The following is a 12,518-nucleotide window of genomic DNA, read 5'->3' on the forward strand; positions in this document are numbered from 1 at the left end:
ATCTGGAAAGGTTAAATCATTTGCTTGAAGTAACACAATATTGCTTGCTGTCTTAGGGGAGAAGGGAGGTGAAGTGGGGGGGAGAAAAATTTGCAACTCAAAATATTTAAAAAATGGATGTGAAAAATAGTCTTTACATATAATTGGAAAAAATAGAATACTGTTAAAAGGAGTAATTATCAGAGCCAATGAAAGATCTCTCAAAAGTCTTAGGGTAATATTAAGCCATTAAAGCTTAATGAGACTTTTGAGGCACTCTATAGTTAAACCCAGCTCTTCTTGACTCAAAATTCAGTGGTTTTTTTTTGCCATTTTGGGACAAATTTGTCTTCATTATTTATGCAAATATCGATTGGATATTAGCATTGTATCCAACTTTCTGCTCACCAACAATGGGAAATGGATTGGGGAAAAAGAAGTATGAGAGTCCTTGCCTTCAAAAAATTTATAATCATTTAGGTTTTTGACTTGAGTATATTTTCTACTATATCAGGGGGTTGGGAACCTGCTTTTGTACATGAACTAAGAATGGTTTTTAACATTAAAAATATTAAGAATTTTATATAAAAGTGTTAAAGTCTGTCTTTGGTCCAGTTGACCCCTATACTACATTGTGGTGCTTCTAATAATCGGATATGAGGACACAATTTCCACTTCATTTTCCATGCCTTCCTTGTTTCCTATCTATCTTCAATCAGCATCAGTCAACTAGTGAACAACAAAATGGTACATTGTATGACTGGAAATGTAAGTAAAATAAGAAGTTAGAGAAAGGAAGGTTAAGTATAGACTGGGGTAATAGGAAAAGACTTCATGGAGATGATAATGGATGTGAAAAATAGTTTTTATATGTAATTGGAAAAAAAGACTTCATGAATAGGACCTCGAAGAATAAAAAGGATTCAGAATGGTAGAAGGGCTAACCCTTGGAAATGATACAAAAATCAAAAGAATTAGGGTAAGAGTGAGCATGTGTGCAGAAGAAGAAGGAGACTCCACATGGGTGGAGAGCAGGGTGCCTGCTGTGGGAAGTAAGTTGTATAGATTGTTCATTTGCTTTTCGGTTGTTTCTGATTCTTTGTGACCCCATGTTTTCTTTTCTTTTTCTTTTATCTTTTTAATTTTTTTTCTTTTTTTGTTCCCCCTATTACATGTAAAGGTAGTTTTCAATATTCATCCATTTGTTAAAAGTTTATGAGTTCTTTATTTATCTACTGTCCTCCTTTCCCTCCACCCTTCCATGGCAGCAGACGATATAGTAGAAATAATACTTGTACAATCATATTTAACATATTAACACATTGGTTGGTTGGTTGGTTCTTGTCCTTCATTATCGAAGAAGAACAAAATGACATCATATGTTTGAGACAAATTACAGTATGTCCGATTGTGGATGATCAGCTCAATATGAGCTAGGAATACTCTACTACAGATCAGACACAAATAGTCCATGTAAACATCTTATTTACATATTAGTCATGATGTAAAAGAAGAATTAGAACCAAGGGAGAAAAACCATGAAAAAGGAAGAAAAACATAAAAATTTAAAGAAATGAACATAATATAATTTGTTCTGCATTCAGACTCCATAGATTTTTTTTTTTTTTCTGGATGTGGATGAGATTTTCCATTACAGGTTCTTTAGGGTTTCTTTGATCACTGAACTGTTGAGGGGAATTGAAAACATCATAGTTGACCCATCTCACATTCCTTTTTTTTAATATGTACAGTGTTCTTCTGGTTTTGCTTACTTTTTTACATCCATTATTACCTCCATGAAGTCTTTTCCTTTTACTCTTATCCAACAATGGTATTCCATAACATACATAGACCATAAATTGTTCAGCCATTCCAAATGGGCATCCCCTCAATTTCCAATTCTTTGCCACTACAAAAAGAGCTGCTAAAAGAAAAGGTTTTCTAGAGCTACTTTTACAGATAAGGAAACTGAGGCACACAGTGTTAAGCAACTTGCCCCTGTCCCTTAGCTATCTGAAAAGATACCAAGGAGATCATTAAAAAAAGGAAAGACCCATATGCACAAAAATATTTATAGTGCTCTTTTTGCAGTGGCAGGAAAATGATTCATTCTGACTGGTTCAGTGTTCTATTCAACGAGCCCTAGCTGCCCTACCTATTAAATAGTTAGGATGGATCAGATGATGGAAGACCTTTAAAGCTAAATAAAAGAGTTGAAACATGATACAGTGGATCATAGGGGGTCATTATAACTTACTGAACTGGAGAAGTAAAATGAGGAAAATAGAATTTTAGGAAGATTAATTTGGAAACAATGTACAGAATAATGGGTGATCAGAAAGATTAGGAAAAGTCTAGTTCAGAAGATATTTCAGGAAGTCAGATGGGAGATTATAAGAGCCTGAATTAGCATGATAATTCTGAGAATGAAGTAGAAGGGGAGGCAAAGAATGCAGTAAACATCAGTATCTATCAACCAACCAACCAATTAATCAGAAATCATTTATTAATTACCTACTCTGCAACAGACACTATGATAAGGGTTCAGATACAAATACAAGTGAACAAGACAGTCCTTACCCTTAAGTAGCTTAAATTCATTATTTTATTTTATTTTGTATTTTTTCCAACTACACGTAAAGATAATCTTCAACATTCATCTTTTTGTAAGCGTTTGAGTTCCACATTATTTTTGCTTCCCACCCTTTTCTCTCCTCTCCCCAAGATAATGAAAAATCTGATATAGGTTATATATCAATAATCATGTTTAACATATTTCCATATTAATCATGATATAAATGAAGAATCAGAATAAAAGAGAAAAAACCATGAGAGAGAACAAATGTAAAATCAATTTTTAAAATGTGAAAATAGCATGCTTTGTTCTACATTCAGACTCTAGAATTCTTCTCTGAATGTGGATGATGTTTTCCATCACAAGTTTTTAGAAGTCTCTTTGATCACTATATTGTTGAGAAGAGCTAATTCTATCATAGTTGATCATCATGCAATGTTACCATTGTATAATGTTCTTTTGATTCTGCTCACTTCACTCAGCATCAGTTCACATCTTTCCAAGTTTTTCTGAAATCAACCTGCTCCTCATTTCTTACAGAACAATAGTATTTCATCACATTGATATTCCAGTTTGTTCAGCCATTTCCCAATGGATGAGCATCCCCTCAATTTCCAATTCTCTGCCACTACAAAAAGAGCTGCTATAAATGTTTTTGTACATATGGGTCTTTTCTCCTTTTTAATGATCTCTTTGGGATGGAGAAATAAGTTAAATTCTCATAGAATTTAAGATTTAAGGAGGAGCTAAGTGATGACAAGAAGGAAGAGTAGAAGAAGCCTGACCATTTAATATTGAGGGAAAGGAAGCATAGTTAAGCCCCCTTCTGAAATAAAAGTTTGCAGAATTGTAGGTAATGAAAGAGAGGGAAGAGACAAAGACATTGACAAGGTGTCTAGACTTTACCCACAGGTGAATTCTTCTCTTCTCTTTTTAAACCTCTGCTTTTTCTAGGTTACAAAATGAGGAAACCATTGAATATTGGTAGATGAATTTTCATTAAGCATTCTCTAGTTACCCTTATCATAGGAATGACTTTTTGTGGTTAAAGTAGCTCTGGAAATTGGGAGAAGCAATAGATGAAAGAGAAAAAAAGAAAGCAAATGTTCTAATGGAAATAGAGCTGGATCTGAAGTCTTAAGACCTTGGTTTGAATCCTCATTTTACTACTTTCTACCTGTATGATCTTAGGTAAGCCACTTAACTATTTTGGTTCAAAAAATGATGGATTAGATGACTTCTGAGTTCATTATTTAAGGCAGTTGGAGGACTCAGTAGATAGAATCAGGAAGACTCATCTTTATAAGTTCAAATATGATCTCAGATATTTACTAGTTGCATGACCCTGGGTAAATCACTTGCTTGCCTCATTTCCTCATTTGTAAAAATGAACTGGAGACAGAAATGGTCAACCACTCCAGTATCTTTGCCAAGAAAAGCCAAATGAGTTCATGAAGAGTTGAGCATGACTGAAATGACATGACAAAATCATCATGATCTTCTTATCCCAGCCAGTCCTGGAATGATAAACTAAACTTTGCCAGCCAGGCCATTCTGTACCTCCTAATGTATCCAAGACTTTATCTTTCTGGTTCCCATTGTCATTCTTGGCCTCTGTGAGGTCACGGGGGAGATTCAGTTAACTGGAGGAGAAACAGGGCATTAAGGCTTATGGAGAAGAACTTGCAGGATGTAAGAAAGGACTCTTAAAAAAGGGAAAATAGGGGAGATTCAAAGACAAATTTTGCCTTCTTTTTAATATGACTTGGGCTCTTGTTGAAATTGCCCTATATGCCTTTGTGAATTCTGCCCCTTTCCAAAAGTGGCTTTTGCTTGTCTTAAGTGACTCCTTTAAAACAGATAAGGCCATAATTTGCGTGCAAACACTACTTAAGCAGTCTTTTCTTGGAGAAAGGATCAACTCTCTGTTGGATCTCTGCTTACAGTCAAACCTTAGTTTCTAGAATTGGAACAACTTGCAAAAAGCTTCAATTAGTAGAAATTGTGTTTATCTGTGTGAGAGTGTGTGTGTGTGTATGTGTATGTGTGTAGCAGTTATTTTTAGGTGAAAGTAGCAGATGGCAAGAGAGCCTCTATACTTGTACATTAGTAATTTATTGATTAAAAAATAAAAAACAATATAAATTAAATAATTAAATAATAAAATAAAAATAAAGACAATATAAAACCAAATACCTCTTGGAGGGGGAGAGGGCTCAGCATCCATTCAGTCCAATATCCTACATTTTCTTTTTCTATATCTTTTAGTACTTTATAATGCAAATTGATCATTGGAATAGTTATCCAATGAAATTGGCAGGTCCTGAGTTAAGAAATATTAAGTCATATGGTCATGAAAAACATATTAGGAATGATTATATAAGGCAATGAAACTGATATTTAAAGAACTGTACTTCAACGTGTTTCAACATCAATTGTAATGATTTCCTTCATTTTAAAGGAAGACCATGACATCAGGGAGGTGATGCCATCACAAACACATGAATTGGATTTGTGTGAGGGGGTGCTGTGCTAAGTCACCAGCCTCACTTTCTCCTCCAGAGTCATCTGTCCAGTGACAAGATAGAAATCTGGAGATGGCCCTGGATTTGAGGCAATAAGGGTTAAGTGACTTGCTCAAGGCCACACAGCTAGTAAGTGACAAGTGTCTGAGGCTGGATTCAAACTCCTGTCCTCCTGACTCTCTAGACCAATGCTCTGTCAACTGCATCACCTAGCTGCCCCAGTTGTGTCCTGATTCATATATGACCACTGGACCCAGTTGGTTCTAGAGAAGAAAGTGAGGCAGATGACCTAACACAGAATTCCCTCAACTCAAATCCAATTAATGTGCTTGTCATGGCATCACCTCCCTGATGTTGTGGTCTTTTGCAAGAATGAAGGACAAAACACTATTGTTCATCATCATGTTTTAGTACTCAAAAAGCATGCCCCCTGAACTTAAAGCCATAACTTTGACTTTTTTTGCATCTGGGGCAAATATTGCAAACAGGAATGAGTGACATGAAGTATTCTTCAGTTACGGTTGTGTATGTGTATATAGGAGCAGGATACCATCCTTTAACAGGAGACAAATGAGTTTAAGGCACACTGGCAAGAGCTGATTATCTAAAGAGTAGAGGAAGAGGAGCAGGTGAAGTCTGGGGACCAGCTACCTTTCAACCTTTCATTGAGCATATTCCTTTATTAGCTATTTTTTGTTAACCATATCAAGCTCTGTAAATTCAGTGACCTCTAAACTTGAAACCCTGAGATAAAACCCTGGTTATTCCACCCTAGTTCTATCTCTGTCTGCATTGATGCAAAGGACAACCACTTTGTGCCTTAGAATATGGTTTTTAGGAGGTATAGTCTCAGGTGTCTCATTACCTAGTGGCTGACCTTAGGGTGATGAGTCTTTCTGAACCTGTTGAGGCTGGTCTTTGAAAGGCAGATATACAACAAACTGTCTGATTGGACCAGTACTTTAAGCCTTTACTGCATGACAGGACCTTCCAATATACATATATATATATATATATATATGTATTATATATAATACATATATATAACTGTTCTGCCAGTAGAATGTAGAGCAAAGCAATCTAAGAAATGCATATACATTATGTGTGTAGCTGGGGAGGTCACAGAGCCAAGCTTCCCTCAGTCATACTCCTTCCAAGGAGTTCTTCTATTCAAGAGCTTGGTGCAACTGTGGTTGCTCTTGGGAAGCCATTATATTCTTTAAAGTAGATACTGATCCATGACTTCTTTGTCTCCATGAAGGAGACAACCTTTACCAATATAAGTTGGCACCTTCTCTGCAGCCTTTTTAGCCTTAGAGAGCAGACTAAAACACTGAGTGGTTAAGCAACTCAGGGCCATATGACCAGCATACATCAAAAGTACATCTTCAATCCAAACATTTTGGCTTTGAATTTGGTGCTCTACCATTATCCCATTCTGTCTCTCTTGTGTTTGCTTTCCATTTCATGTATCGCTTTTCCCCTTTTCCTACCCCCTACCTCCATAACTGTGAACTGAAAGGGAATTTAGTTCTATTTCTTTTTTAAACATTAGCTTTGGAGGAGATGAAGAAAGATGGATTCATTTTAGTCATTTAGTTTGATAAATTGGTTCAGGGATAGACTATAGGGAACAGAAATTCCCTTGTCAGGGTTATGATGAGTGATTAAGAATCTAGAAGGTCCAACCTTTAGTGCTCATTTGACAAGGATTCAGAAGCCTCAATTACTGCACCCTTTCCATATTGATATATTCATCCTATCCTATTTCATTTCAGCCTGGTTCATCTTCTTCCATCCTACCCCATCCCATCCCATCCCATCCCATTCCATATCCTTCTTATGCTTCAACATAAAATAAAGTCATTATGTTAATCATACAAGAAGGGAGGTTAAGGCACAGGTATAAGTATCTATAATACAAAATAGAATGTGATAAATGAATAAAAGTGTCAACAACAAACTGTTGTTTGAAGTCTGAGGAATTAAAACTAATTTCTAATTGGATATAGACTCATGGTGTCAGATAATAGAAATTTCACTCCCTCCTATGCTCCAATCAAGTTACCTATTCAATTCAAGTTAATATTTATTTATGAGGCTCCTAAAGTATAGAAAACTATGGGCTGGGTTCTAGGTAAGACACAAAACTCGATAAAGAAGAGTGTTTGATTAAAGGTGATGGTAACTAGGTGGTGCAATGGATAGAATGCGAGACCTGGAGTTTGCTTCCAGCCTTACACACTTACTAGCTATGTGACCCTGATCAAGTCACTTAAATTATGTCTGCCTTAGTTTCTTCAACTGTAAAATAGGGATAATAGTAGAACTACCTCTCAGGGTTGTTATGAGGATCAAGTGAGTAGCATAGTGCCTACCATATAGTAGGCTTTTAAATGCTTTGCTCTCACAAAGGTTTTAGTAAACTTGGAAATGTGATGCCAACAAAAGTAATTGTAACAATATAACATCAAGAAAATGTTTAATGAAGCCTGAAAGGAGGGAAATGTTGTTATCCAATGGAAGCATCAGAGGAAGCTTCATGGTGGAGATAGTATTTGATTTTTTTTTTAAATAGTATTTTTTTTCCAATTACATGTAAAGACAATTTTTAACATTCATTTTTAGATAAAATTTTGAGTTCCAAATTTTCTTTCTTCTTTCCTCCTTCCTAAGATGATGGTAAACAATTTGATAAAGGTGTTAGGTGATACACACACACACACACACACACACACACACACACACACACATATATATATATACACACATATATGAAACACTAAATAAAAGTGCAGGTCAGCTTGTAATGGATGGTGAGTATTCCAATTTGGCAGAATCTTAAAGTTGAAGAAGGGGGAATATTTTAATTCAGGAAAGGAAGGTTGTGCCAGATTTTGGAGGACCTTAAATGACTTTTCTTGGAAGATAATCTGGAGTCATTGCATGTTTTGAGCAGAGAAATGACACAGCTAGATAGATGAATAAATAAGAAAAGATTAACAAGTCTATCAATGTAATGATTATTTTACTTGGAATGGTTTATAAATGAATAGAAAATTATAGAATTTAGAGCTGGATATGAATTTAGAGATTATCTGGCCTTAACCTCTAATTTAACAAATATAGAAATGAAGTCTCTAAGAGATTAAGAAACTTGTTTAAGGGTCCACTGCTTAGGAAGTTGTAGTGTTAGGATTCATACCCAAATTTTCTGATTCCATATCTAGAATTCTTATCACTGTCATGCTCTAACTCCATTTTTATACTAATCAGGAAACTGAGGGTCTATGGTTATAAAACCTTTAGCTATAAACCTGCAGATTAGTGTATTTAAATTAGAGGTTAAATTCATTGTTTGAGATTATCCTTTTAGGAAATAGCAGAATAAGGATTTGAATTCAAGTCTTCAGATTTTAAACTTGTCATTCTGTCTCAGCTACTATGCTGTTATTTCACTAGTATGACTACTTTCACTGGTGCCAGTGAACATCTCTCTCCATTTTCTTCTCCTGTGCCATCCTTTTCCTCCTATTCCTTACATCCCCAATGAAGGTATCACCACATGCTTTTATTGAACAACTTGCCCATTAGGGAACTCAGATATCATGCTATCTACTCTGCCTTCTTCTGGTTTTGTTATTATCTTGAGTATACCAATGTATAGAAAACCCACAAACAAGAAAAGAATAGAATAAATATTTAAAAAATGAAAAATTGCAATGCATTTACTTAAAATGCTTATTTTTTTAGGTTTTTTTTTTTTTGCTAGGCAATGGGGTTAAGTGGCTTGCCCAAGGCCACACAGCTAGGTAATTATTAACTGTCTGAGACCGGATTTGAACCCAGGTACTCCTGACTCTAGGGCCAGTGCTTTATCCACTGCACCACCTAGCTGCCCCCTAAAATGCTTATTTTTAAAAATTCAAATAAGTTGGTTTTATTCTAAGTATTTGTCCTTGGTCTAATTTGAACATTCCTTTGTTATTAATTACTTTTTTCTTAATGCTTCTTTTCTATTTTAAGATTATGTTCTATTCTTTTTGTTGATGGAACAGTTGAGCTTATTAAAATTTTATTCAAATAAAGGATGATTTTCAGATAAGAGGGACACTAACACAAACAAAGAAATTTGGACAACACATTAAAACTCCAAGTTATTCATAAGGGTGAATCAATGTTTGCACATTGGTTAAAGGAGGGTACTGGGATGAAGGCTGATATTAACCTACTAAACATTGGCTAACAGTCATGATTTTTCCCCCACAAGCCCCTGTAGCCTCTTTGGGTAGCTGGGGAAGGACTGGAGGACACGTTTGTGAATTTGTTATATTTTTAAGAAAGGCTCACAGACTGTTGATTTTGAGGAATACTTGTTGGCTGAAAAATGTCATGAAGCTACCAAAAAAATTGTGGAATGATTAGTATTAAGGAATATTTTATTCCCAGGAACTAAAAGTTCCAACACAAAAGTTTAGAATTGAGAAATGTAGGCAGGCAATGGCTTTGATATGTCATTAAGGATTCAGCCTGAATCTCCTACAAGAGAAAATTTTAAAGAGGTGGGTGAGTGGAGGGGAGGAGTGGTGGTTAAAAAAAAAAAGCTCAGAAGGTGACAAGGTATCCGATTTGTAGAGAGATTCAGACTTTCCATTCCTTTATTATGTGTGCATGATGTAAAGCTCTTTAATGTAAAAAGTAAATAATAGCCTTTAGGTATAAGCCTGAAGATTAGTATGTTTAAATATTAGTATATATTTGTAACCACGGCCAGATTATTTGATAATGCCTGTCTCTGTCTACTATCAAAGAACACTTTAAATGTTTTCTTTCTATTTTATGTTTCATTTCATGAGAGGAGGTAGAAGTTTTAAAACATGATAACAAGTTTATAAAACTTTCCCTTAAGCCACAGAGTGGTCCATGTTGACAGAAACAGAGTGTGCCCCAAACCAGATGCTCTAGGGCTATTCTATTTGTTAGTCTATTTCTAAGTAATGACATATGGAGCTTTTGATGCCAAAGAGAAGAATAGATTGAGTGCCCCCTGCATCATCCCCTCCCCCCAAGGGTAGTTAACATTATTCATCTTCAATATCAAAATCACTATTTTTTAAAGTGATATAGTGAAGAATTTCTGCATCCTTCAAGAATTCCAGCAGATGTGTCCTTTTCCTTGCTCTCCCCCATCTTGGGAGAGCCTTGCTTTCCTAGTCCTCTTCTTTTCATCCTAATCCTCACCTTAGTACAGATCTAAGATGTAGAATTATGAATATTTATTAAGCATCTACCATGTTCTAGTAACTGCGCTAATCACCCTTATCAGATTAGAACTGTAATTTATTTTTTTTGCTTTCCCCTTCCCTTCCCTTCCCTTCCCTTCCCTTCCCTTCCCTTCCCTTCCCTTCCCTTCCCTTCCCTTCCCTTCCCTTCCCTTCCCTTCCCTTCCCTTACCTTCCCTTCCCTTCCCTTCCCTTCCCTTCCCTTCCCTTCCCTTTCTTTTTCTTAATGTTTTCTTTATTTTTGGAGATTAATAACTCAGTTTTCTGCACCTACATGAAGAGTAGAACCGGGGAGAGGGGAGATCTTTGTCTTCTATCTTCCAGTTTTGAGAGAGAAAAGTGCCCTTCAAGCCATAGTTGTCATATGGAATAATTGCCATCTTGATCATGTCATTATCCCTTGCTTAGATCATCACTAGAAACATGCTGAAGCATCCTTATACCCACCACTCTATTATCCTTTGGGTCATCCACAACTTTGATTCTTTGAAAATTATTAGAAAAATTATTGTAAGTTTTAGATTTCCAGATCAAGGCCAGAATAACATTGTGTTTACATTAGGAGGAACTTGGCATTATTTAAAAACTGCACAATTTCTTCGATGCAATCCAACCATCACCTGCCTTTTATATAGTTCTGGGTCTAACTCCTTTGGACATATGGGCACACTAATATATAACTTTGTCTCATAGTAACATAGTTTCAAAGTTGGAAAGAATCCTGTGAGCTACTGAATCCAAACTGTTTTTGTTTCACAGATGAGGAAACTGAGTCACAGAGAGGTTAAATGACTGCCTTACCCAGAATCACAGACCTTGTGTCTCAAGTGGGATCTGAACCTCAATCTTCTTGACTCCAAGTCTAGAACTCTATTCAATATGTTATGTTGATCAAATAAGATAATATATGTAATATATCTTCAAGCCTTAAAACACTAGGCAATTAGCTATTATTACTTTTATTATTGTGTATTATTAACACAAAAGACTAGGCACCACTCACTGTGTCATCATCTGGATAACAGACATTGTTTTAATTTCTTTAAACCCTAGAATATTACAATACCACACCAGTGAGATCTATGGATCAGTGAAATTCAATGGAGATTAGTCAAAAAATATATTTGGGAAAAATTAAATGGATGAAAAAGTAAAAAAAAAAACTTCAGTACTATACTAGAAGTTTATATTATTGTTTGTAGAATGTAAACTCCTTGAGAGAGGGAGATTGTCATTTCTTTTAAATGTTTGTTTAATCATTAGGTGGTATTCCTGGCCACTAACACAATCTTATTTATCTAAAAGGACCAAGTCTTGGATCTCATTATGGTAGTTCTAGACTTGACTTTCCTGAAGAGAAGTCCTGTGAAGGTTGCAGTGGTTCACAGAGTGGGTGATATTTGGTTCTCCAGATCCACCTTTCCTTGGAAAGCCATAAAGGTTGGTTAGTATCTATCTAACCTATCAGAAAAAACTTTGAGATCCCACTTACTGGAAAACCTTGCCTTCTCTATGAATGAGCTGTATATCACTGAATACTAGTATGCTATTGCAATCTTGATGTAGCAGAGTTGGCTCTAAAGGAACAGAATTAATAAAAGTGAATATGTGTGTTGGTACTTAAGGCTGTGGTTTGTCCTTTGTCCTCAAAGATAACCATGACAACAGGAAGGTGGTGGCATGATATACAAGTGGGTTGGAATTAAGTAAAAGAGGCCTGTGCAAAGTCACCAATCTTACTTTCTCCTCCAGAGTCATCTGGGTCCAGTGGCAAGATATAGATCAGATGACTGGAGGTGGTCCTACAGTTATGTCGATCAGTTATAAACTAAATATAAGACTTTTTCTTTACGGAGAACTCAAGCAAGGCAGGTACTCACATGGTGGTCAGAGGAAGTAATATAAGAACACTCTCAAGATCTCTCTGAAGAACTTTAGAATCAATGGTGAGACATGAGGAGATAGTAGCAAAGAACCATCAAGACACTGTTCTCTATGAGTGAAGCAGAACAAGAGATGTGCAGATTTAGAGATATTTCTACTCCAAATGTCCATATGAACTATGTGTCTCCAAATTGTGGTAGAGTATTTTAAACTAATATTGGTCTTAAAAGTCATAGTCATACAATAGAGTGATATCATTTTGGTCTTCTTCAA

At 35.7% G+C, this 12,518-nt stretch overlaps 1 pseudogene; it reads left to right on the top strand.

Moving 5' to 3' along the window:
• The first annotated feature begins 970 nt into the window (after positions 1-970).
• LOC141499344 (ribokinase pseudogene) overlaps positions 971-12,518 on the top strand; it is a 49,908-nt pseudogene continuing 38,360 nt past the window's right edge.

Source organism: Macrotis lagotis, chromosome X, assembly GCF_037893015.1.
Source record: "Macrotis lagotis isolate mMagLag1 chromosome X, bilby.v1.9.chrom.fasta, whole genome shotgun sequence".
Lineage (NCBI taxonomy): Eukaryota > Metazoa > Chordata > Mammalia > Peramelemorphia > Peramelidae > Macrotis > Macrotis lagotis.